Source organism: Callithrix jacchus, chromosome 21, assembly GCF_049354715.1.
Source record: "Callithrix jacchus isolate 240 chromosome 21, calJac240_pri, whole genome shotgun sequence".
Taxonomy (NCBI): domain Eukaryota; kingdom Metazoa; phylum Chordata; class Mammalia; order Primates; family Cebidae; genus Callithrix; species Callithrix jacchus.
Genome location: NC_133522.1, coordinates 4,228,312 through 4,253,923, shown reverse-complemented (window position 1 = coordinate 4,253,923; position 25,612 = coordinate 4,228,312). Strand labels below are relative to the sequence as shown.

The 25,612-nt window shown below is 34.9% G+C and overlaps 1 long non-coding RNA gene across 1 annotated transcript in view; it reads right to left on the bottom strand.

Annotated features, from left to right (window-relative positions):
* LOC128930336 (uncharacterized) overlaps positions 1–25,612 on the bottom strand; it is a 58,512-nt gene that overhangs the window by 3,048 nt on the left and 29,852 nt on the right. Inside the window, exon 3 of the long non-coding RNA XR_008478274.2 lies at positions 6,775–6,867. This is a non-coding gene — a long non-coding RNA (uncharacterized LOC128930336). The remainder of the gene's footprint in view (positions 1–6,774; positions 6,868–25,612) is intronic.

Sequence of the window (25,612 nt, the reverse complement as noted above, 5' to 3'; positions counted from 1 at the left end):
GAAGAGTGTTTTGACAAACCTACAAAAATCTACAATAAAATATTCTAAATGAATTTTAGTATAGGAAGAAAGCCTACTGGTTCTTGCAACTCCCACAATATGCTTATTGCATATTTATAAAATGATATTTACTTTTAGGGGGTGGAAATTTAAATAAAGAGAGGGAAATAAATAAAGCAATGAATTTTCAACTTGTAAAACTATTTTTGGTAAATTACATTTTGGAGATTTTTCTCTCCTACAATTGTTAAGGCCATGTATGGTAAAAAGTGTAATATTATAATTATGATGCTGTAAAATGTCTTAACATTTGCATTATAATTTAAGTATTTATTAAAGTCCTCTATATGTTAAGCATGTTTATTTTTATTCTGCTGGTGTTTCTTCTACAGATAATTTCTTTTTCAAGTATCCCAAGTATAGTTTCTATGAGGCTTTTTTTTTTTTTTAAATCTTTGTTGCCTTAGTTTACCCATTTGGGCTGCTATAATAAAATCCCACAGAATGGGTGGCTTATAAACTACAGAAATTTATTTCTCATAGTTCTGAGAGTTGAGAATTCCAAGATCAAGGCTCTGGCAGATTTGATGTCTGGTAAGGACTTTCTTTCTCAAAGATGGCACTTTCTTGCTCTGTCTTCCCATGGTGGAATGTGCTAGCTAGCTCTTTGGGATCTCTTTCATAAGGGCACTAAGTCTCTTCATGGGAGAAGATTCCTAATCACTACCCCAAATGCTCTCCTTCTTATGCTATAACATTGAGGGTTAGAATTTCAACATATGAATATTTTGTAGGGTACAAACATTGAGACCATAGCACCTGTCTATAATCTCTGGATTCCACCTCTTTCCTACCTTGATTCATTAAGTGGTTTGCAATGTTGCTAAAGTTTTTAATTTAATGCAAGATAATGTTGAGTAATTATAATTAAAAACAAAAATTTTTCAATCCAGAAATCTCCACAATAATAGTGGAGAAAGATAAGATCTTTATCATTGGATAAGTACAGTCATGAACTGCATAATGACAGTTCAGTGAATGATGAGCTGCATATATGACAGTGGTGCTGTAGACCATAACACTTTATGTTTACTGTATATTTTCTACATTTAGATATGTTTAAATACACAAATACTTAGCATTGTGTTATAGTGGTCTATAGTAGCACACTGTACAGGTTTGCATTATACCCCTGATGGTTTGGGTGTATAGTAGGCTACACCTCTAAGTTTGTGTAAGTACACTCTACGATGTTTGTACAAATACAAAATTGCCTAAGGACACATTCTCAGATGTGTCTCCATCGTTGAGCAGTACACAGCTTTATTAAATGAGAGTAATAATGATCATCACAGGCAATCTGCTAAAAGATTGTAAATCTCACTCCTGTACATAGCCAAGCAGATATAACCCCTTACATAGATGTTTTCAAGATAAAAAATAGTCTTTAAACAAGAGGACTTTATAGTACAATTTATCACATGTAGTTCATACTAACTTTACCCGGCAATTGAGGTGACCATCTGTGTTACCTTATTGGCCTTATCTGGAGGAAAAACAGACTTATCAGGTTTTCATGGCAGAAGGTAATTTTACAACTAAACGCATGACATCCACTGACATTAGGCTCCTAGCCTCCCAAGAAAATGGGAGCTATGGGTGCTGTCTCTCTTGATGTTTGCATGTCAGAGAGATGCTTCAGGTCTTTGAGAAAGACACTTTTGTGTCATAAAGTTGACAAAAGGCCAATCTAGTCTTCAAAAAGATTTATATACATTTCAAAAAAAAGAAAGTATGCACTTATAAATTTTTCAAGTAAATGATCAAAGAAAAAGGGAAAAAGAAAAATCTTTTCCCTATTTTCCCTTATTTTCAGCAGAGAATTAAGTCTCTAATTCTAAATTTGTATTTGGTCTTTGTAATAGAAGAATAGTAGAACCTATGTATTTGACTTTTCTTAAGAACATTTTTATGATGATTTGGAACTGTTTCCTTTAAAAAGTTTGTCCTGAGGAGTCATGCTATGCTTTCTTCAATTTTATTTTTTAATTTTATTTTTAATTCTTCATTTGCCTGTCTTTGGGTCAAAGAGAATATATATATATATAAATAAGTTGAACGTCAATGATAAAAATATATCGGATTCAAAATTTACCCTTTTGCTTTATCATTTATTTTCATTTAATCAGTGGATGTTTGATTTTAGCAGGATGAGAAAGAAGTTAATTTAAAAATTCAAATTGAAATCTTGGCATTGCACAGTGTTTGATCAGAGTCACATTAATCACAGTTCATGTCAAATTTCTCAATGCTGAATAATGACTTGCTTTCCAGGGTTATCAGTTATTAAATGGAAGTTGAGGAATGGGCTATAACATTTCTATAGTCATGGGTTTCATAGTACCCATTTTAGTAATCAAGATGAAAGAGTAAGCACTTTTTGATATTTTTTCAGAATATTCTCATTCAGTACATATGTATCTTGAAATTATATTGGATCAAAAGTTGTTTGACTTGGGAACGATCTTCTGTTCAGAGCTTGTTTCTTCTAATTGTAATTAGCATTTGCCGATGTTATGATATTCCCGTATGGAGCAGAGAACTGAACCAAAGTACAGAAACCATCAACTACTGCTTGATGAGTAGAACTTCAAAGTCACATTGCAAAGGGTGATTAAAACAGGAGAATATTTTCAGCCATTTTCAAAATAATCTATGATATGTATTGGAAAACTTGTAATAATCCTCATCATTTAAAAATCAGTAGAGAGTAATAGAAAATTCATCCTTAATAGAAAAAATGTAATCATAAGATTAAATTTGAATCAATGACAAATTATAATACTAAATGAACACTAGAGTGAGTGAATTCTTTGAAATCTTAGAGGTTTAAAATAGATAAATTCTGTTTCCATTTATAAGTAGAAATTCAAAATAATGTTGATAAATAATTTTTATATATGCATTAAATATATATTTTATTACTTGACCACAGTTCATTTATGACCATCAGATATTGTTAAGTGTTTTTGAGAAAAGAATTTAAATATTATGTGGTAATATGGAGAATGAAGTGCTTTTATTGTAAAAGGAAGCTATAACAATAAATTTCCTGATTTCTATGCTATCAAATATTATAAATGTACACTTAGTATTATATGCCATTTTTTGAGACAGCTTGAAAAGGATACTAAGCAATAATGTATACTGTAAATTACAAACACTTTGCTATTATGAAATTGATACGATATGTGAATGATTTAATATTTTTATAACAATATACGATTTCTTAAAGCTTTGTCTCTAAGTAAGAATTTTTCAAAGTATTTTTAATCATCATTATGCTCTGTAATCCTCTGCCGTACTGAAATGGAATCTCATTTTATTATAAGCATATTAATTTCTTAGAACCACACACAGAAATCTAATTATAACACAACGACTTAAAATTTAATGGTTGGGAAAAATATACAGGACTTGTCTATGGAGTTATTTAGATATCTAGCAAATAAATGATGTTACAAAAAGTATTCATATCTTGTATAACAATTTGGATAATGAAAAATAAGTGAAAGGAAGCTAATGTCTTAAAAATATGCTCTGTATACAGGTAGTTCATGCATAAAACAGAAAAGTAATGGAATGATTTTGAATTTTTTGCATTGACTATTTATACATGCATTTACCTGTTACACATCTCTTACCACAGTCAACAAACACTGGGCACTAGAGAAGGAGAAGAGCTAAAATTAGAATAGGGATAACAAGTTTGTGCTGCAGTTCTGGTTTTCCTATGTGTATTTTTAAGTCATCAGACTCATCATTAAATAATAATAGTATATATTATTATTATTGCATTTTTGAGGAAACTGTACACTGTGTTCCATAGTGGCTTTACCACTATCCATTCCGAACAATCGTGTATAAAGTTTCTCAATTCTCCACATCCTCACTGATACTTGTTATCTTTTTTTTTTAATAGTAGTCATGGTAACAGATGTGAGGTGGTACCTCATTGTGGTTTATATTTGCATTCCTCTGATTAGTGGTGTTGAACATCTTTTCATATAGCTGTTGGACATTTGTATCTTTTCTTTGGAAAAATGTCTCTTTAAGCCCTTTGCTCATTTTTAAATCAGGTTTTCTTTTCTTTTTTCTTCCTCCTCTTCCCCTTCTTCTTCTTTCTCTTTCTCCTTCTTTTTCCTTCTCCCTCTCCTTCTTCTTCTTCCTCCTCCTCCTCCTTCTTATTTGCTATTAAGTTGTAAGAGGTCCTTATATTCTGCTCATATCGTGTGGCTATTAACCATACCATGTAATAGATGGTTTGCAAATGGTTTCTCCCATTTCATATGATGTCTTTTTCACTCTTGATGGTTTTATTTGTTGTACAGAAGCATTTCAATATGAAGTAGTCATTTATTTTCGAGGGTTTTGTTGTCTGTGTTATTGGTGTCAAATTGAAGAAATAATTGCCAAGATCAATGTCAAGAAGTTTTTCCCTTGTGTTTTCTTTGAGAAGTTTTACATTTGCAGATCTTACATTTGTCTTTAATACATTTTGAGTTGACTTTTGTGTATCAGGTAAGATAGGGGTCCGATTTCATTCTTTCTCATGTGGAAATTCAGTTTCCCTAGTAACATTTGCTAAAAAGACTCTTAATTTGTCCATGTATATTTTTGGCACCATTGTTGATCAAATAAAAGTGAATATATGTGCATTTATTTTGAGGGTCTCTATTTTGCTACACTCATTTATATTTATGTCTTTATATCACTATCATACTGTTTAAATTAATGTAGCTTTGTAATATCTTTTAAAATCAGTAAGTACAATGCCTCCAGCTTTTCCTTCTTTCCCAAGACTACTTTTTTTATTTGGAGTCTTTTGTGGTTCCATATGAATTTTAAAATTGGTTTTTCCTATTTCTGTGAAAAATGACATTGGAATTTGATAGGACTGTATTAAATCTGTAGACTGCTTAAGTAGTAGAGATATTTTAATAATATTAATTCTTCCAATCAATGAACATGGGATTTTTTTTCATTTATGTTTAATTTTCTTTCATCACTGTTTAATGGATTTTAGTGTACAGGTTTCTTTATTAAGTTTATTCCTGTGTATTTTATTTGGTGAAAATAGTGTAAATGAGATTGTTTTCTTAAATTTATTTTTGAATTTGTTGTTAATACACAGAAATATATTGAGTTTTTGGATGTTGATTTTGTTCAATTTATTTTTTTAGTTTCAATGCTTTGTTTTTTAATTTACTTTTTAGTTTTTAGCATTTTCTATGTATAAGATCATGTCATCTGCAAACAGAGACACTTTTACATCTTCTTTTCCAATATGAGTGCCTTTTATTTCCTTTTATTGCCTAATTGCTGTAGCTAAGATTTATAGAAGCGAGTTGAATGGAAGTAGTAAGACTGAGCATTTTCATGTTGTTGCTGATTTTATAGGAACAGCTTTTTTTTTTTCCACAATTGAGTATAATGTTAGCTGTGGACTTTTATATATGGCCTTAATTATGTTGAGGTATACTTCTTGTATACCCAATTTGTCAAGCATTTTTATCATGAAAAGGCATGAAATTCTGTTGAATGCTTTTTCTATATTTATGGATGAATATGTAGTTTTTATCCTTCATTTCATTAATGTGATGTAGCACAATTATTGATTGTCTTTTGCACCATCCTTGCTCCTTAGGACAAATCACACTTGATTATGGTGTTATAATCTGTTTATTTTACTTCATGCATTTTTCAAACAACCTACAATTAAGCTTTTGTCTCTGCCATTACAGCAAAATACTGCTTGTCAAATCAACAGTGCACTTCACATTGGTATACCACATGACTCCTTCTTAGCCTTTATTACTTCTGTCAACAGAAATTGATAAGGTTGCTCACTTACTCATTCTTCAAACACTGTGCATCTTCCTTCGTTCATTTCCTATATCATTAGTTGCTGCTTTTCTGTCTTCTTTGCTGTTCTCTTTTAATCTCCCTAACTTGTTTAGTATCCAAGGTTCAACCTTTGAAGCACTTCTCTTTCCTGGCTTCACTGGCTTGTACTTTATACTGTTTTAAGTGTTGTCCTGTACTTACGACTTTCTACTATACTGTCTAGCCCTGATATTATCCCTCATATACAGACTGCTCTATGAATTGTTGAGTTGAGTTTTTTGGTCAGGTATACAAAAGCACTCAAGAACTAGCATTCAAAATATAACTTTTTATTTTCATGTTTTATATTGCAATTTTTTTCAAACATATCCATCTTAGGAAATGTAACTCAAATATTCTAATTGATGATGCAAAAAAAATGTGGAATTATAGTGGGCTAGTCTCTTTCTTTCACTTTACATCTTAGTAAATATTGTAGGCCAACTTTAGAATGTGTTCCAAATCAAAGTGATTTTCACTACCACTACAACCCTGGCCTAAGCTGCCGTCTTGCATATCTGGATGACTGTAACAACTTTCTCACCTGCATCACTCCTTCTGCCCTTGTCCTCCTATAGCATTGCCTTCATACAGCCATAGTCTATCTGATTTAAATCTCATCATATCACCCCTCTATCCAGAAATCTCTAGTAGCTTTCCTCATACTCAGAGGAAATAGAATGTCTGACAAGGTTGTGTCAGTCCATCTCCTAGTGGCAACAGATGGCGTATTCAAACTGGGTAAGTGAGTCTATTTACAGAGGTCTGATTATTGTTTATGGAGACCAAGTAGAAAGTTCAGTCTTGGTTGGGTGCAGTGGCTCATACCTGTAATCCCAGCACTTTGGGAGGCAAGGTGGGTAAACCATGATGTCAGGAATTCAGGACCAGCCTGGCCAAGATGATGAAATCTTGTCTCTACTAAAAATACAAAAAAAAAAAAAAATTAGCCAGGCATGGTGGTGGGTAATTTCAGCTACTGGGGGAGGTTGAGGCTCCTGCTTGAACCCAGGAGGCGAAGATTGCAGTAAGCTGAGATGGCAGCACTGCACTCCACTCTGGGTGACAGAGCCATATTCCGTCTCAAAAAAAAAAAGAAAAGAAAAGTGCAGTCTTCTGGGTTTTGCAGGTGGAATTTTTTTTAAAGAAGTAGATTCTGAGACTGTGTTTAGCATAATTTATAAATTATTATTTATAAATAATAAAGGAGTGCTGTCAGATCCAGGACCAACACCTGTGAAAAGAAAATAAATAAAAGGGAAGCAGCATGGGCTAGAACTAACATCCCAGCACCATGTGAGCTCAAGGCAACCGCAGCTAACCAGGTGAGGAACTCAGGAGCTAAAATTAGAGTTGCTTGAGTTTTGCTGCCCCAGAGGAGGTGGAAGTGTGTAACACATTCCTTGATGAAGGGCGATTTGAGTGAAGCATTGGTTTCCACCACAAAAGGGGGCCTGGATCTGCCAGACAAGAAGAAGAATTACTGGTACCAAGAATGTGCAGCTTTCTGGAGAGGTCTACATTATAGAGGCTGAGTGTTTAGGTAAAGGGTGCTACTATCCTAAGCCAAGCAATGGGATTAAGCCAGGACAAAAATACACTTATCGCCCTTTCCTCCTAGCTTCTAGCCTCCAACAGGATCCCACTCCCCACCCCACTGGTCAGTTCAGATATCAAGACTGCCTGTTGATGTATGTAGTACATAGAGGCTTGACTGCTGGTTTGCAAGAAAAGATAGACAATGGTTGGAGTAAATGCAATACAAAAATAAAAGAATGTTTGCTTCTGGATCAGCATTCTTTAAAGTTTTATTTTACCTTTACTTCTGCTATACCATACTTCCTTCTAGAGTTCCTCTTTTTCAAAATTAGGAGAACAAAGTTTATACCAGATAGTTTTATAGAGAAAATACAGGGAACAAATTACAGATAGAAAAACTGAAAGTTCAAACTGGGAAAATGGAGGAAATATAATATTAGTAAGTGTAGGAAGTGGCAATCTAAGACAGGAAGAATAAAATGACAAAGTGATGTTATCAGAGGCCAGAAGTTGGTGCCACCAATTAGATGCTTGATCCGTTGTAGGGGTGCCAGATTGGAGCTGGACCATAGAGATGACACAGTTCTTTTAAAGAAGCTCTCTAAATGTGTAGGGATGCTCTCTGCATTTTTCTCCTCCTCCCCTGTAATCTCCTTGGGCTAAAGCTAACAGGAAGACAAAAGAAAAGTTAATCTAGAAAATGCAGAGGCAGAGAACTGACCTAAGATAGAAAAAGAAAATTACCAGCCACCTGCTCTTCTCTCCTTTTCGACTTTACTTCTATGCAAGAAGCATCATGACTAAAGCACGTGTTCCAGGTCAACTGCACCAGAATTTCTGCTCTACCACTTACTGGCGTGTGAGCCCTAGGAACTATTTCAGCTGCCTTACCTTCTACTTATTTACGAAGTAGATATGGTAACGGGAAGACCTGCATACTAAAATGGCTATAGGAATTAAAAGAGAAAATGCACATAAAGTTCCTGGAACCGTGTCAGGCATACAGACAATTTAATACATTCCAGCTATTATTATTTTTTCCCTGTAAACATTAAGATAAATGTGAGAGAAGACCCAGTTTATAAGGAGAAGAGTGGGAAACAGCCTGTGGATTCCAGGAATGTTGCAGTTCTGATTATTAGTATAGTTTTTAGGAGTGTCTGGACTCTGATCTAGTATCACACCAGAATCATCTAGGGATCTTGTTAAAAATGAGTATCTTGGGCAACATTAATTCTATGTGTAGTATAATTTATAGGGGCATAGAACATTCAACAAGTTTTTCGGGTAATACTATGCACAAAACATTTAAGAAACAGTGCCAAATGAATCCTGAGAAAACAACCCCCCCTTCCTTTTTTCTCCCATTTACTGAATGAGCTGCATGTGTAGGTGTTTGGATCTGTAAGTGACTGCATGGGCATCTCTTCTGGGATCCAGGTGACAGGTTTCACTACCATGTCATCACAAATTTGGAATTGGTTTATGTTTTAACTTTGGTGCCTCTTGTAAATTTTTCTCTCCCCTTTGGCTATTTTCGCTCTGACTGGAAATAACAAAAACAGCAATACTACATTTGTGCTTTTATTAATATCCAAGGGAGTAATGAAGTTGGTCCAGCTGACCTCACAATATTTTGATAGGTTTTGTTGCTGTTTTTAAAAGAACACTGGTTTTAGAGAACAAGCATCCAACATATTCTACGGGGATACTCAAATATCATGGATTCAGCAAAATCTTTAAAAAATTCTCAAGTCAAACGTGTCTGCTGCATTGTTGTGATTCTTTTCTTCTTTGCTGGTACACAGCTTTTTCTTGCTTTAAAAAGTTTTTATATATCAAGTTTTCATCACGTGTCACATAATTACAGAATTTACACTCATTAAGCCTCACACTTTATACTGTTAAAAATTAGTTTTTATAATTAAAACCCAGGAAAAGTATACTGAAGAATGGCATACTTTTAAATGTATAAAATAGTATCTGTAATCTGAGGATGCAATATTTTTTGCTCAATCATATAATCCAATGTTTACTGTTCAATCCTAGATTTATAAAACAAATATAATGTTGTTTATGTTGCTGCTTTACTGCAGCAGGCATAAAGACCATTTCATGATGGAAAAACTCAACAAATTAGAATGATTGACTCATAAGGTAACAGACATATCAATTAAGCTGAAAGCATGATTAGTAAACAGTGATTTCATTTCATGTTTCATTCAAGTTAAATCAAATTTATCATAACTGAAGTAGTTTTACAGATGTCAGTCATTGAAATGACTCCTCGATCATAGTCAAAATGAAAATACGTTATACAGTATGCACATTTATGAAACTCCAAAAAGATCCAATGTACACTTAATTTCTAGACCTCGTTCTCGTAAGCATAACTTGTATTATTTTATTCGTCTTCGTTTGAAGTAAATTAGGAGAGGAATTATTTAGTTTATTCCAGTTTTTAGGCATTCCTAGAACGCGTCTTAATCAATTGCTTTTTTTTTTTCTTCTGTAGCTGACATCCCATATAACATTGATGGCTCTCAGAATATGTTTTTCTTTAAGTATTTTACATCTGGGGTCCTTAGACTTTGACACAGACCCATAGAAATTTTCAGGTGAGTCATGATATATGTGACGTTGATTGCCCCAAAGATCCTTATTATTCCAGTTTCTCTTTCTATGAAATAACAAGCAAATTCAGCAAAAACTCTTACTTCCAAATGTGTTTCATAAACCATTGTTAGATCACCATGTTTCAACAACCTGTCTTTTTTCAAAGTTTACACACTATTTATTTTAAAAAACACCCTTAACACTCTCATCTACCATTGTCTAGGACAGTTGCTGAACGTGTAAAAAGACTGTGGCACAAAATTCATGGCTCCTGCCGGATCTCTCTTTCCTTTGTTTACATTAACAGAAGAATTGATCATTTTAAAGGATGTTTGATATACATTGACTTCTTTCACATTTATGAATATTTCATCTATTTCTTTCAGTTATCATTGGATTGAAACAACACAAAATACTTTTAGACAGAACTAGTCTACTTCTAATATTTAAAGTAAGATAAAACGTCACTTCTACACTAAGCATGCTATAGGCTCTTCTAAAAAAAATTGACTGGTTACTAATTTTTTTACAAAATTAAGTGAAAATTCTCCGACTGGTACAAAGATTATCTGCAAGGTGACCTAAATTTATCTTTCTAATCTTTGTCCGAATAATTTTATCTATAATTCCTAGATGGTAGTAGCCCTTTTATAGCCAATGCTTGTATATCATTCTTGGCTGACATGTTTCCTGTACCAAAAAAGGACTTAATCTTGTCTATGTTCTAATATTCTTAAAGAAAATATTTAAATATGGGGATCCTATAGAGGATGTCTTGATAGCAAAACAAGTACTATTTACATTATTGGAAATAGTTGTATTGAGGGAATGTGTTCTCTTTTTCAGGGTCCACAAGGGGGCGTAGTTTTAAGGGCAAGAACTTCCCAGGACCATGCCCTGCTCCCATCTCTCTCCATCCAGGAGACTTAAGAATTTATGTTTAAATTTTGTGGGCATGGGAATAAACTAAGAGTCAATCACCCCAGCAGAAGTTTAAAGGAACTCCTTTCATTGGCCAGAGGAATTTGGGAAGGTGGGAATTTCTCCCAGGATAATTTCCCCTGCTCCTTCACCCATGCCGGATTTCCAACTCTCTGGAATCCCTCCCACATGGAGCTCTCTTTCCCCTCCTGGATATCCCCTCTGCGGTCCCCCTTCCACACACTCTTAGTGGAAGTTTTCTCTCTTCTTTTCCTTTTTCTTTTCTCTGCCTAAATAAATGACTTTGTACAAACGCTTTGAGTCCGGCAAGACTCAAAGAATCAAGAGCAAGAACCTGGAGAAACGTCTTCTCAGGGGAATTGAGGGCTCCCCTGAACCCCTGAATTCCAACAGCATTTTTAGGTAAGAAAAAGAACATGAAACACTTTTCTATTGTTTAAGGCTGTTAAGAATGTTTACTATCTCTGGAACATAATAGATATTCTCCTCAAATGTGTAAATTCAGATAATAAATGACATGCAGCAAATGATAAGTATAAACACCTTTTTCTTTCCATTCCAATAACTTTCCCACAGTTCAGGTCGTCAGCAAATGTTCTTTGGACCCCTAGCCAAATTGTTCTTCCTAGAAAATAATTATCTGCACTATGGTAAGAGTTATTGTTGTAAAATTTAAATATGATTATAGCATACCTTTAATAATTGTAAGTGTAACATTCAACATTTGAGTGGTCTCACATTACTGAAATATGGATTTCAGTTTATGAATGTGACTTCCAAGGCTTTGAGTATATTTTCTACTATTAACTCTTTTGCACTCCTTTTTTAAATATCCACCTCTTGAATTCTATAACTCCACTTTCACCAGACATCTTGTAGTTATTCTGACTTCTTATGTTCTTTCACTCCTGGCCATGGCACATTTTATTTTCTTAATCTGGAAGATAATTTTCTATTCCCCCACAATAATCTTTGTTTAATAATTTGTTAATTTTACTTCAAACACTAGTCTATATATCACTTCATTTTTGAATCTATTCCTTTAGAAGCATTCTGAGTACCACAGTAACACTGTACTTCCAGTATGATAAACTCCGTACTCTTCAGTATTTGCTCATCTCCTTCCTCTGGTATAGCATTTGTTCACTCAGCCCAGGCAGCATACATTGATTATGCTTTACTGATTCATTATCACCCAAGATCGTTCTAGGAACATAGGAATAATCCAGTCAACATTTTCTATATAAATGGATGTGGATTAGTGGACAAAGTTTTAAAATCTATGAAATTTCAGATTGTAGATTAGGTTTAAAAATTCCATATACACATTGTGTTAGTCCATTGTGTTGCTGTAAAGAAATACTTAAGGCTTGGTAATTTATAAAGAAAAGAGATTTATTTGGCTCACAGATCTGCAGGCTGTACGAGAAGCATGGTGCTGGGTCAGTGCCTCAAGCTGTCTCCACTGGTGAAACGGGAAGGGGAGTTGGAGCACACAGAGATTACATGGTGACAGAGGGAGTAAGAAAGAGAGGAGAAGTGCCAGGCCCTTTCAAATAACCAGCTTTCTTGGGAGCTGGTAGAGTGAGAACTCATTCATTACTGTGAGGACAGCATGAACACATTCATAAGGTCTCCACCTTGTAATCCACACACTTCCCTCTAGGCTCCACCTCTAACATTAAATATTAAATTTCAACATGAGATTTGGAGGGCAGACATGCAAACTATAGCACACACAGATAACTGAAAACATGTTTAATTAAATTTATGGAACTTAAGCCAGGTCAGAGTGCCTGTAGAGGAAATAATTGTCTAATGGTTTTGAATGTTGTGCTGTTGATGGTGATGCACACATATATAAAATAGAATTCAGCAAGAAGCCAAAATTTCACTAAGCCACAGCCCTTTACCCAGAAGTTTATATCAACCATTGGGAATAATCTGCTCCAAAAATCTAAATACATTTATGTACAGGAACTCTGCAAGGCTAATTTCTTGTCCAGGCATGAAATGCAAAGAATACCTGGTGTTCCTGAACCCAGTAGCTCTTCCTTACTCCAAGGAGCCATGGCTCAATAGAGTTTACTAGAAAAGCAAGTTAAAATAAAAATAATGAAATGAATTGAAATATTTGTTGAGAGTGTATTTGATGAGTATTGGAAAAACCTAAAGAAGGCAAATTTCCTTAAGCATTCCAAGCATCTATGTCAGGGCATAGCTGAGAGGATCTCTGCCCTCAGAACTTTCTCTAAACTAGTGGGCACAGCTTTGGGTATGTGTTTTTCAGTTTTCTTATCATCCTGCTCAGACGTCTTCATTTGTGCTTACCATATTGCATGAAGAATATATGTTTATCAAACAACTTCTCTAATATATCTAAGATCTGGAGGACTAGTAACCCATATATGATGTGTTGGTACCCTCAACAGAATGCCTAGCTTGATGTTTATTGATGTAAAATTAATTGAATTTTTATTCTTCCTTTTTTCTCTCTATGTTTCTTCTTTTTATTTCTCTCAACTGGATGCCTACTGTTCTATTTTTCACTCTAACATCAGCCATCAAAATTAATTTCTTTTCTGCCTAAAGTATCAAATATCAATCATTTACGATTTTTTAGTTGCATGTAAAGATACTTTCATCTGGTGGTAGTGGCTGTGACAGGGGGCGCTGCCACCCAGAGCACCCTTCATCTGTAAAGGCACAGTTCTAAAATACCAATTATGAAAATCAGCAATCCCAAGAGGACTCACAGACCCTCTGAAGGAAGGGGAGTGCACCAGCAGGACCTGGGAGACACCACAAATACTGTGAGTGCCCCAATGGTGTAAGTGGGTAAGGGAGAGCCTCCTCTCCCAAACACATACACCCCTGGTGAAACTGAAGAAGCCACAGCAAGACTTGCTGAAGGAGAGTCTGAGCTCTCCTGCTCAGGCATGACAAGCCCTGCCCCTTCCTGATGGTCCTTGCTCTGTCACCCAGGCTGGAGTACAGTGGCACGATCTCAGCTCACTGGAACCTCTACCTCTTGGGTTCAAGCAATTCTGCCTCAGCTTGCCGAGTAGCTGGGATTACAGGGCATGCTACCATGCCCAGCTAGTTTTGGTATTTTTAGTAGAGATGAGATTTTACCATGTTGTCCAAACTGGCCTCGAACTCCTGACCTCAAGTGATCCATCCGTCTCCACCTCCCAAAGTGTTGGCATTACAGGCATGAGCCACCGCATCTTGCCCTATAGCTAATAAATCAATATTGTACATTTCAATATTACTAAGAGAGGAAATCTTAAACATTCTCATGAGAAAAAAATAAATATTTGAGGGCATGGATAGGTTATTCAGCTTGATTTACTCATTCCACAAAAAAATAACAAAAAATTGTAGCATCACTTTATATCCTACAAATGTATGCAACTATAATTTGTCAATATTTACTAAAAAAAAAAGGTAAACTTAAAGGTTCTGATGGTCGAGACTCTTGTCTGACATGGCTGAATTTAAACTTCAATCTTCTCTGTTCGGCATAAGTTTTATAATCTTCATGAAGACAAGATTTGTGTGGAAATACATATTTAGACAGGGGTTGTTACTGTTCCACTTTGGCACAGAAATTGGATCTTGAAGGTGGTAAGTGATGAGATTTAAATGCTAGATGATGGTAAGTCTAATAATGCTACATGATAAGAAGTCTAGTAGAGACAAAGGAGCTTTGAAATTAAAAGAAATGTTTGGTATGATATTTATTTTACTTATTTTCTAATTATGTACAATACAGTATGGCCCCTGCCTGAGTAACTCGAATAAAGTCATTTGTTATTAACAAGTTAAATTATTTTATATAAATTTATAGAAATATTGTTACTCTGGAAATTTGCCGTTTCATGACAGAAAACTCATTTTTACTGTTTCTATTTAACCACCTGTTTTGTTTTACATTTAAAAAATTATTAAAATTAGAAAAATAAGATATTACTTGCTCAATAAGATTCATCTGGAGTCTATGACTATCTGCCGCGGTCCAGCCGTAGCCAGGTCCAAGAGGGTCCCAGAAGGTGGGCAGAGGCGTCGGCGGTGAGAAGCAGAGGACTCGACTCAAAGGTGTTGTGATTCTCTGCCTGTTTATCAGTGTAACAGTGTGGTTTTTATACTTTTATTTTTGGCACAACTACAGCACGTAAGCAGGAAATGTTCTTTAAGCAGGAAATTTTTCTAGGTCTAGTCTCTTAATGATTACATAGAAATTGCAAAGTTACGATTCAAGGGACTAAGATGTACTAAAGACAGAGTGAGACTGGGGGTAGGAAAGGTCGTGACCTAGACGGCTTGTGCACTTGCATTCCTCTGTGCTTTCCTCCTTTCGAGTCTCTTCTTGTATTTTCTTATGCAAATCCCCTCTTCCTTTACAGCGTTTCTTGCGGTGTCTTGCCAATTGTTTTAAAACATCAAGTTTTTGTTTCTTTGTTCTTACACACCAGGGTGGTCCCGATCTTGCCAGTCTTTCCATAACTGTTGAAGTGTGACAGGGAATGTGCGTGCCGTCTCTATTAATCATTCCTGTGCCATCCTCAGTACGTGCCCCGGTACACGGAAGTGGTGGGTCAGGTATTTTTCCTACTTTCATGTTCGCATTTGCTCCTTTTGGGAGGTACCAACGTTTCCCTTGTGTCAGATAGGCTACGTTGGGGGGTCCTTGAACTGTAGGGAGAAGGTTGCGGGGTTTATATTCATCAGGTTCCTTAACTTGTTTCTCAGCTTTTGGTGTGGGTGTAACCTCTTTCTGTAACATGTCTGCTTGTTGTGAATTTATCATAAACTGTTTAATAGTGTCTCCTGGCCCAAGCCCTTCCCCTGTTATATTTAATATACTCCTACTACATTCTGGACTTTTGGTAATTTTCGGTGCTTCAGTGGAAGCAGGGGCTTTTTGATCTAGCTCAGCTGCAAGGAGTGTTTGAAGATAAAAGAAGGTAAATGACTAACAGAGTCAGCCCAGCGCATCCAGGCACACCCACCCATATGCCTCGTCCTTTTCCAGGAAGGCGCCTTCTTTGAAGTTTCCTCCCCAGTGCCTGGACCTTGTCAGACAGCGTGGGTGGAAAAGGACGTGGCAACTATCCTCAGTTTTAAGGTTTGCTGTGCTTTGGGTATGCTGTGTTTGTCCTCATCAAAACTCATGTTGAGATTTGATTCCCAAAACTGTAGTTTGGGGAGGTAGGGCCTGGGCCTGTTGGGAAGTGTTTGGCCTATGGGCTGGATCCACCGTGAAGGGCTTCTTGCTGTTCCTGCGGTAGACATTTCTTGCTCTCACGAGACTAGATTACTTCTCTTCAGATTGGATTAGTTCCCTCGAGAGTGAGTTGTTTAAACCCGGGTACCCCACGGGATTCTCTCTCTTTGCGTGCATCTGCTTCCCCTTTCACCTTCTTTGCTATGTTGCAATGCAGCACTAATGACCTAGTCAGAAGCCAGAGCCATGCCATTAAACTTCTCAGCCTGCAGAAACAAGAGCTAAATAAACCTCCTTACCCAGGCTCAGGTATTATTTCATAGCAACATAAAGTGGACTAAGCAAACTAACACAGGAACAGAAAACCAGATACCACATGTTCTCACTTGTAAGTGAACGCCAAATGATGAGACCGCATAAACACATTTAGAGGAACAACACACACTGGGGCCTATCATGGGGTGAAGAGTAAGAGGAGGAAGAGGATCATGAAAAATAACTAACGGATATGAGGCTTAATGCCTGGGGGATGAAATAATCTGTATGGCAAACCCCAATGACACACATTTAGTCTTAAGAAACCAGTGCATCCTACACATGTACCCCGGTGCTTAAAATAAAAGGTAAGAAAAATAATAATAAATACCCGCTGGCAAAACTGGACTAAGAAAAGGCGTCATCAACGAATACGTAACTGCTGCTACCATATCTGCCTGAAGCATATCCTGTATATTATAAATGCTGTCTTTCTGGTTCTACTCTTTATTTTGTTTCTTTTCATCCTCTTCCCTTCAAGTTTCTATGGGAAATCAAAAGGGGAAAAAAGTCACCAAAAATTCCCTGCCATCACCTTGAAACATGTTTACTGTGAGGTTTAATTCTGCGAGAATTTTAAATCTCATCACAGATATGGATATGTCCCCTTTAAGAAGAAAACTACGACATTTTTAAATGTAAGATTTGAAATTGGGTTTTGCTTACATATGCAACTGCATCATTTGATCTTGCTTCTATATGAAACTATTTGCAAAGAACTATTACTATTGTGATACATAATATATGTATAATGCGGTTTGACTCTGTGTCCCCAACCAAATCTCACGTTGAATTATGATCCTCAGTGTTAGAGGAGGGGCCTGATGGGAGGTGATTGAAATTGGAAAAGGCTGAGTTAAAACTGAACTATGAACTGTGTACTACAAGATCTCTGAGATTTGTCTAAATTGCTAATTATTATGAAGAATAAAGAAGCAATTTATTATGTAATATCAAAATTATTGAACGGTGTACACTTTTATGGATATTATTAATTATGCATCTACCCAGAACATTTAGGAAAATTGTTTTTGTAGATAGTAAGTTTTATTGCAAATCTACCAGTAAAGATATTATTTATTTGGTATAGAAGAACCTATTCCTTTTGGAGTTTTCCGTACATTGAGAGACAAGATAGCAAAATAAGTTTGGTAGCTTCCAGGGCATCTTAAGCAGTAATGCTGTTTAGGGGCATCTAGAGATCAGGAACAACACTTGTTCTGCTGATACCAATTTGGGAGCCATTAGCCTATGGGAAGTTATTAAGTATAGAGAAAATTATTAAAGTTTTGGTCCAGAGGATAAGATCTCAAAAAGAGAAGAAAGATCTCAGACTGGAATGCTAGAGAACGTCAATATTTAAGAAACACATGAAAAGAGGTGTCAGAAGGAAAGCTGAAAAGTCATGAAATAGACTGGCAGAAGGAAAAGTAAATGTTAGAAAAGATCATTCCTATTTTATTCTAGGTAACAGCTTGATAAGTTGACACAGAGGGAGGAGAATAATGAAAAAAAAAGCATATATTTAGAGAAGTATTACTGAATTACAGGGCTTTTATGTGATTTTCTAGGATCTTTTTGATTTGTCAAAGAAAATCAAGCTAAATAGCATACATTTTCTTCTTTAAACCATTTTTGTATATATGCTTGTGTGTCTGTGTGTATAAAATATGCTTGTAAATACACTAAACTGTTTTTACTAATTTACACAGAAGTCATTTTCTATTATAGTCAGGGTTAGTTATACTGTGGTAATTAGTAGTAAATAATTTATTTATAAAATATTAAAATGATTCCCAAGGACTTGAACTTCATTAATTTTTTTAAATTATAATTTTGAAAAATTGCACACACTTGTAAAATACAAATAATAGTAGAATGGGTCCACATGTATTTATCATCAAAATTTCAGTAATTATTATCATATATTTTGACATATATTTTAGAACATATATTTATAAGAATTCTATTTTTTAAAAAAATTAGCTGCCACATCATTATTGCTGATTTTAAAAAGACATTTTTAAAGCAATTAAACACTAATTAGATTACTGGAATATCTGAAATCCTAGGTCAAGTAATGTGTATTTTTAAGATGTGTTTGAAGTGTTGAGATTGATAATATAAAACAAGCTCTGTGTAGTCGGTTTGTTACTGGTGTACCATTCTTTCTAGGCTCTCTCAAGCTAAAATCGTTAAGAAATACATGCACATATATTAAACTTTATGTACACATCTCAGTAACTTTTTCTATGTATAAATGTCTGTATCTGTGTTAAGCTAAATATGAGTTCATACAGCTGCATCTAACTCTAATCTATGACCATACGGTTTCTTCCAGCCTCCTCTCTGATCTGTAAACTCCCAGTCTGACAATGAGAACTTGGCTTTTAACATCTGCCATCCGCATACCGAATTGCATAATTTTATGATTGATGTGTGGCAGTTTCAGAACTGTTAATTCATACCCACAAGAAAATCACTTTAACAACTAGAGCATAGTGCTTAGGCACAGTTTCTTCCGGAGTTATGGATGCTGTCTATTTCTAAGGTCACTTAGGTCAGCCCCTCTCCCAATCCATCATCTTCAGTGAGGTTGTTTTATACATTTAATATAGTTAGATTGCGTTGTTACATTCTGCATTCCACTGAGGGATTCTTCAGACTCTAAGATTATCTTTATTATAATTTTTATAAAACACAGTTTACATTTTGCATAATGTTAATGGGTCTTGACAAACACATAATGTTGTGTATCCAGTATTACAGTATCATGGAGCACAACTCTAAGTCCTAAAACCTCCCCTGTTCTTTACGTTTGCAATGTTTACTCTCCTACACCCAAATCCTTGATAACCACTGCTTTGTTTTTACTACATCTATGGTTTTGCATTTACAAAATATAATACACTTGAAATAACACAATATGTATCTTTTCCTTAGGCTGAGTCTTTTCACTTAGCATTAAACCTTCAACCATACGTTTTCATGGCTTAAGAACTCATTTTGTTTATCATTGAGTAACATTGTTTTCATCGCGGATACCACAGTTCGTTTATCCATTCATCTATGGAAGGATATTTTGGTTACTTGTAGTTTATGGTGACTAAATGTAATGATACTATAAACATTTGTGGACAGGCTTTTGTGTGGACACAGGTTTTCAATTCATTTGCATAAACACTTAGGAGGGTTGTATATATAGCAAGACTCGGTTTACTTTTGTAATAACTGCCAAACTGTTTTCAAAAGTGGTTACCACTTTGAATTTCCACTATCAATGAAGGATATTTCTTCTTGCACTGTACGATCACCATCCACTGATTACTTTCTATTTCTATTTTTATACTTTATTCTAATAGACGTGCAGTGCATCTTCTTGTTTTATTTGGAATTGTTTAATAATGAATAATAATTAAACATTTTCTTATGTTTATTGGCATTTACATATCTTATTTGGTAAAATGTCGGTTCAGATTTTTGATTGAAATGTTTTCTAATTGATATTTTAAATTACTAACCTTTAACAATTCTTTCTATATTTTGAATATAAGTACTTTATTTATTTATTTATTTATTTTGAGACAGAGTTTCGCTCTTGTTACTCAGGCTGGAGTGCAATGGCGTGATCTCGGCTCACCGCAACCTCCGCCTCCTGGGTTCAGGCAACTCTCCTGCCTCAGCCTCCCGACTAGCTGGGATTACAGGCACGCGCCACCATGCCCAGCTAATTTTTTGTATTTTCAGTAGAGACAGGGTTTCACCATGTTGACCAGGATGGTCTCAATCTCTTGACCTCGTGATCCACCCGCCTCGGCCTCCCAAAGTGCTGGGATTACAGGCGTGAGCCACTGCGCCCGGCCCAGTACTTTATTAGAAATTTGTTTTGCAAATGCTTTCTCTTAGACTATGGGTTGTTATTCCATTTTTGTAACTGTGTATTTCTCACTGCAGAAAATTTTTATTTTAATAATTCTCAGTGTATCAAAATTTTAATGAGTTGTGGTTTTGGAGTTGTATCTAAAATCTTATCACTGAAAGCCAGGCCTCACGAATATTCTGTTGTTTCCTTCTAAGAAATTTAATTGTTTTGCTTCATATTTAGGCCAATAAATCATTTGAATTAATTTTTGTAAAATAATGTATACTTTGTATTTAAGTTCTTTTTTGAGGAATGGCGGGAGTATTGATGTTCAATTGTTTCAGCATTATTTGTTGAAAAGATTATCCTTTCTCCCTTGAGTTGCCTTTCAGCCTTTTCCAAAGACCGGTTGACTATATTTGTGTAAATCTATTCTGTTCTTTTGATTTATGTGTTGATTCTCTCATAAATACTATTTTTCCGTGATTGTTGTAGCTTTATAGTAAATCTTCAGATTTAGGCAGTATGAACCTTCGAACTCTTCTTCAGTATCGTGGATTTTCTAAGTGTTTTAGAGAAAAAAACTCAAGTGATGAACTGAAGGTAACAACAGGGCTTTATACAAATCAGCAAAGAATGCAACATGACCTAAAGATTGATCCACACAAATTCTCTACACTTTCAAATATGGCTCTGAGAATACTTAAGTTGCCATGTGGTACTTGGGTAGATAGAAAAGATATAATTATAACTTAACTAATTTGAGAATGACTTTACTCTCATTGTCTCATTACAATTCAGAAAAGAATACTGAATATTTCTGACATCTAACTGTGGTTTTGGGAAACTGCTTTTCCAAAGAACTAAGTAAACAATATGGATATCCTGACACCAGAAGTTTAAATATTAAAGAGAATAAAACCCTTATATAATAATTCATTATAATAACAACAGACTCTTCCTTCCACAAGTGCAAAAAAAATCTAATAAATATGCTTTATTTGGAGTTTCGCTAGGGCACGGTAACTTCAAATGTATTTTTTAAAAACCAGTTCAGCATGAATAGTTACCAAACCAAAGCACCTTCACAGACCTGGACTGCCACTCTTGATTCACACTTGCTCTACATCAGCCTAGCTTTCCCTTTTGTCACAGAAGAGAGTGGGAAATACAAATCCCTTCCAACTATTTAAAGAAGTGATATTACCAGTAACTCAATTGTCTTTTAGTGCCAAACCAAATAGAGATTCTCTTGGAATCTGATCTTACATATCCCCGATCTTTAAAATGATTTTTCTAAGTACTTTAGGTTTAATTTTTTAGAAAACAGAATTGATAGATCTACTTAGTGTTTACTGAGCTTCTGTTCATCATGTAAGAATTAAAAAAAAATCTGTCAAAAGGAAAAAATGATTTACTTCATTTGAGGTGACTGTTATATCCATCATAAAATTAGCTTGCAGTAGTTCGGCTCATAAAAGGTCTTCTAAAAGAATCTTGATAAGTTGACAAGGCTGTTTATGCAGTTTTATTTCTTTAAGAATTAAATGGGTTTTTAGTTTTTCTCTGAAATGCTCAGGCTATTTGAAAAAATAAAGGCCTCATTATAAATTCTATTTGTGTGGGAATGAATAGTACTTTAATTTCCATAAGATAAAAGTAGATCTTATATTCTTACAATTTTAGCTGATACCAACTATAAATCTAAATTATTGATATTGTTGTTTCAGAAAAGCATGCTATCATAAAGGGATGTTTTTAGGCAGACCAGAAATATACAATCTACTAAATAAATAAACCATAAGTTATTAAGCACCTGCCACATGCAAATTATTGTGATAGATGCTGTAGAGATTATAACAAAGGAATGAATGCTCACAAAAATCTCATAATCAAATTTACACAAATAAGATTTTGCTTGCAATAAATGACTATGAAGCTTATTTCAATATGAAAAGTGATTTCTGAAGTTTTGTTATGATTTCATTAAAAACAAAGTTAAATCAAGAACAAGTAAACCAATTATTAAAAACATGTCTGGAATTCTAAAAAAATTTGCTATTTTCTTTAGGTATTTGGGGTGCTGCAGTGATGGTTAAATTCTATTTAAAAGTGTGGCCAAAATAGAGCTAATCTGAAATTCTTCATTTGGAGATTTCCAACACTACTTAATAAAGAATAAAACAAAACAAAAATTCTCCACATATCCAACAAAAATATTCATCAAAAAATTAAATGAATCATATTGATTCTGTTATTAACACATCAAATATGTCAGCTAGGTCAATTTAGTAGAAAATAAAAATAAAGTTCAGTGATTTAAGGAGTCTATCTGGTTATTGTTGTCATGTGGTGTCTCCCTGGTAATCCCCAATTAAAAAATAATAAATTTAGTCATAGTCACTTTTTTATTTTCCATCTGATTAATGTGATGTATAATACCTGCAAGCAAAATACCTTTTTCTGTTGCCTTAATGCCTCTTTACAATGGACCCAATGGGAGACAGCAGATATTAGACACACAGGTTGATAAATTACTTATGGAAATTTGGTAAATCAATGTTAAGACCAAATATAAAAGACAGAGCCATTATTTTTACTGGTTGCAGCAAAATACCTGGGGAGCATTTTGGAAATTAACATATGTCATTGTAACCCAGTATAGATTCCATTATGGTAACTTTTATTGTTTTGTGGCAGAACTTTCATTTATGAGAGTTTACTTGACCGTGTTTCAATTTGCCAAAGTAAGATACTCTTGTTTTCTTGCACTGTCTTCTATGTGCATCAGAAAAATAACACTTTCTTCAGAAATTTTGACCTAATGGTGTTTGATATTAGGCATTTTTTTTACACATAAGATTTATTCAGTGAAAAGGGAACACTTTCTAATCATTTTTTTGTCACAAGATATTGAACGTTTTCTGTCTTCTGCTAGCTTTTGAGTTTTTTTTTATCTTTCTCCTTTAGCTCTTTCAATTTTGATGATAGGATGTCAATTTTAGATCTTTCATCACTTCTCATGTGGGTATTTATTGCTGTAAATTTCCCTCTAGACACTGCTTTAGATGTGTCCCAGAGATTCTGGCATGTTGTGTCTTCGTTCTCATTGGTTTCAAAGAACATCTTTATTTCTGCCTTCGTTTCATTGTTTATCCAGTCATCATTCAGGAGCAGGTTGTTCAGTTTCCGTGTAGGTGTGCAGTTTTGAGTGAGTTTCTTAATCCTGAGTTCTAATTTGATGGCACTGTGGTCGGAGAGACTGTTATGATTTCTGTTCTTTTGCATTTGCTGAGGAGTGATTTACTTCCATGTGGTCAGTTTTGGAGTAAGTGTGATATGGTGCTGAGAAGACAAGAAATAACTAAGATCAGAGCAGAACTGAGGGAGACAGAGACAGAAGAAACCCTTCAAAAAATCAATAAATCTAGGACCTGGTTTTTTGAAAAGATCAGCCAAACAGACAGACCAGACTAATAAAAAAGAAAAGAGAGAAGAATAGAATATATGTAATAAAAAATGATAAAGGGGATATCACCATTGATTCCACAGAAATATAAACTACCATCAGAGATTACAATAAACAATTCTGTACATAAACCAGTAAATCTGGAAGAAATGGATAAATTCCTGGATAGTTGCACCCTCCCAAGACTAAACCAGGAAGACACTAAAACCCTGAATAGACCAATAACAAGGGCTGAAGTTGAGGCAGCAATTAAGAGCCTACCAACCAAAACAAGTTCATGTCCAGATGGGTTCACAGCCAAATTCTACCAGACATACAAAGAGGAGCTGGTGCCATTTCTTCTGAAACCCCATTCCAAACAATACAAAAAGAGGGGATCCTCCCTAACTCATTTTATGAGATCAACATTATCCTGATACCAAAACCTGGCGGACACACAACTGAAAAAAAAAACTTCAGGCCAATATCCATGATGAACAGTGATGCGAAAATCTTCAATGAAATGCTGATACACAGAATGCAAGAGCACAACAAAAAGCTTATCCATCAGGATTAAGTAGGCTTCATCCCAGGGATGCAAGGCTGGTTAAACATACACAAATCTATAAACATAATCCATCACATAAAAGGAACCAAAGATAAAAATCACGTGATTATCTCAATAGATGCAGAGAAGGCCTTCTACAAAATTCAACAGTTCTTTATGCTAAAATATCTCAATAAACTGGTTCTTTATGCTAAAACTCTCAAAAAACTAATGGAGTGTTTCTCAAAATACTGAAAGCTATTTGCAACAAACCCACAGCCAATATCATACCAAATGGGCCAAAACTGGAAATATTGCCTTTGAAAACTGACACTAGACAAAGATGCACTCTCTCACCTCTTCTATTCAATATAGTATTGGAAGTTCTAGCCAGATAAATAAGGCAAGAAAAAGAAGCAAAAGCTATTCAATTAGGAAAGGAAGAAATCAAATTGTCTCTATTTGCAGATGACATGATTGTATATTTAGAAGAGCCCATCATCTCAGCCCAAAATCTCCTTAAGCTAATAAGCAACTTCAGTAAAGTATAAGGATACAAAATCACTGTGCAGAAATCACAAGCATTCCTATACACCAATAACAGACAAACAGAGCCAAATCATGAGCAAACTCCCATTCACAATTGCTACAAAGAGAATAAAATACCTAGGAATACAATTAACAAAGGATTTAAAGGACTTCTTCAAGGAGAACTACAAACCACTGCTCAAGGAAATGAGAGAGGACATAAACAGGTGGAAAAACATTCCATGCTCATGGTTAGGAAAAATCAATATTGTGAAAATGGCCATACTGCCTACAGTAACTTATAAATTCAATGCTACCCCATTAAGCTACCATTGACCTTCTTCAGAGAACCGAAAAAAACCACTTTAAACTTCATATGGAACCAAAAGAGAGCCTACATAGCCAAGACAGCCCTGAGCAAAAAGAACAAAGCTGTAGGCATCAGGCTACCTGACATCAAACTAAACTACAAGGCAACAGTAATTAAAACAGCATGGTATAATCATAAGACCTAAAACCATAAAAGCAGTAGAAGAAAACACAGGCAATACTATTCAGGACATAGGCATAGGCAAGAACTTTATGACTAAAACACCAAAAGGAATGGCAACAAAAGCCAAAATAGACAAATGGGATCTA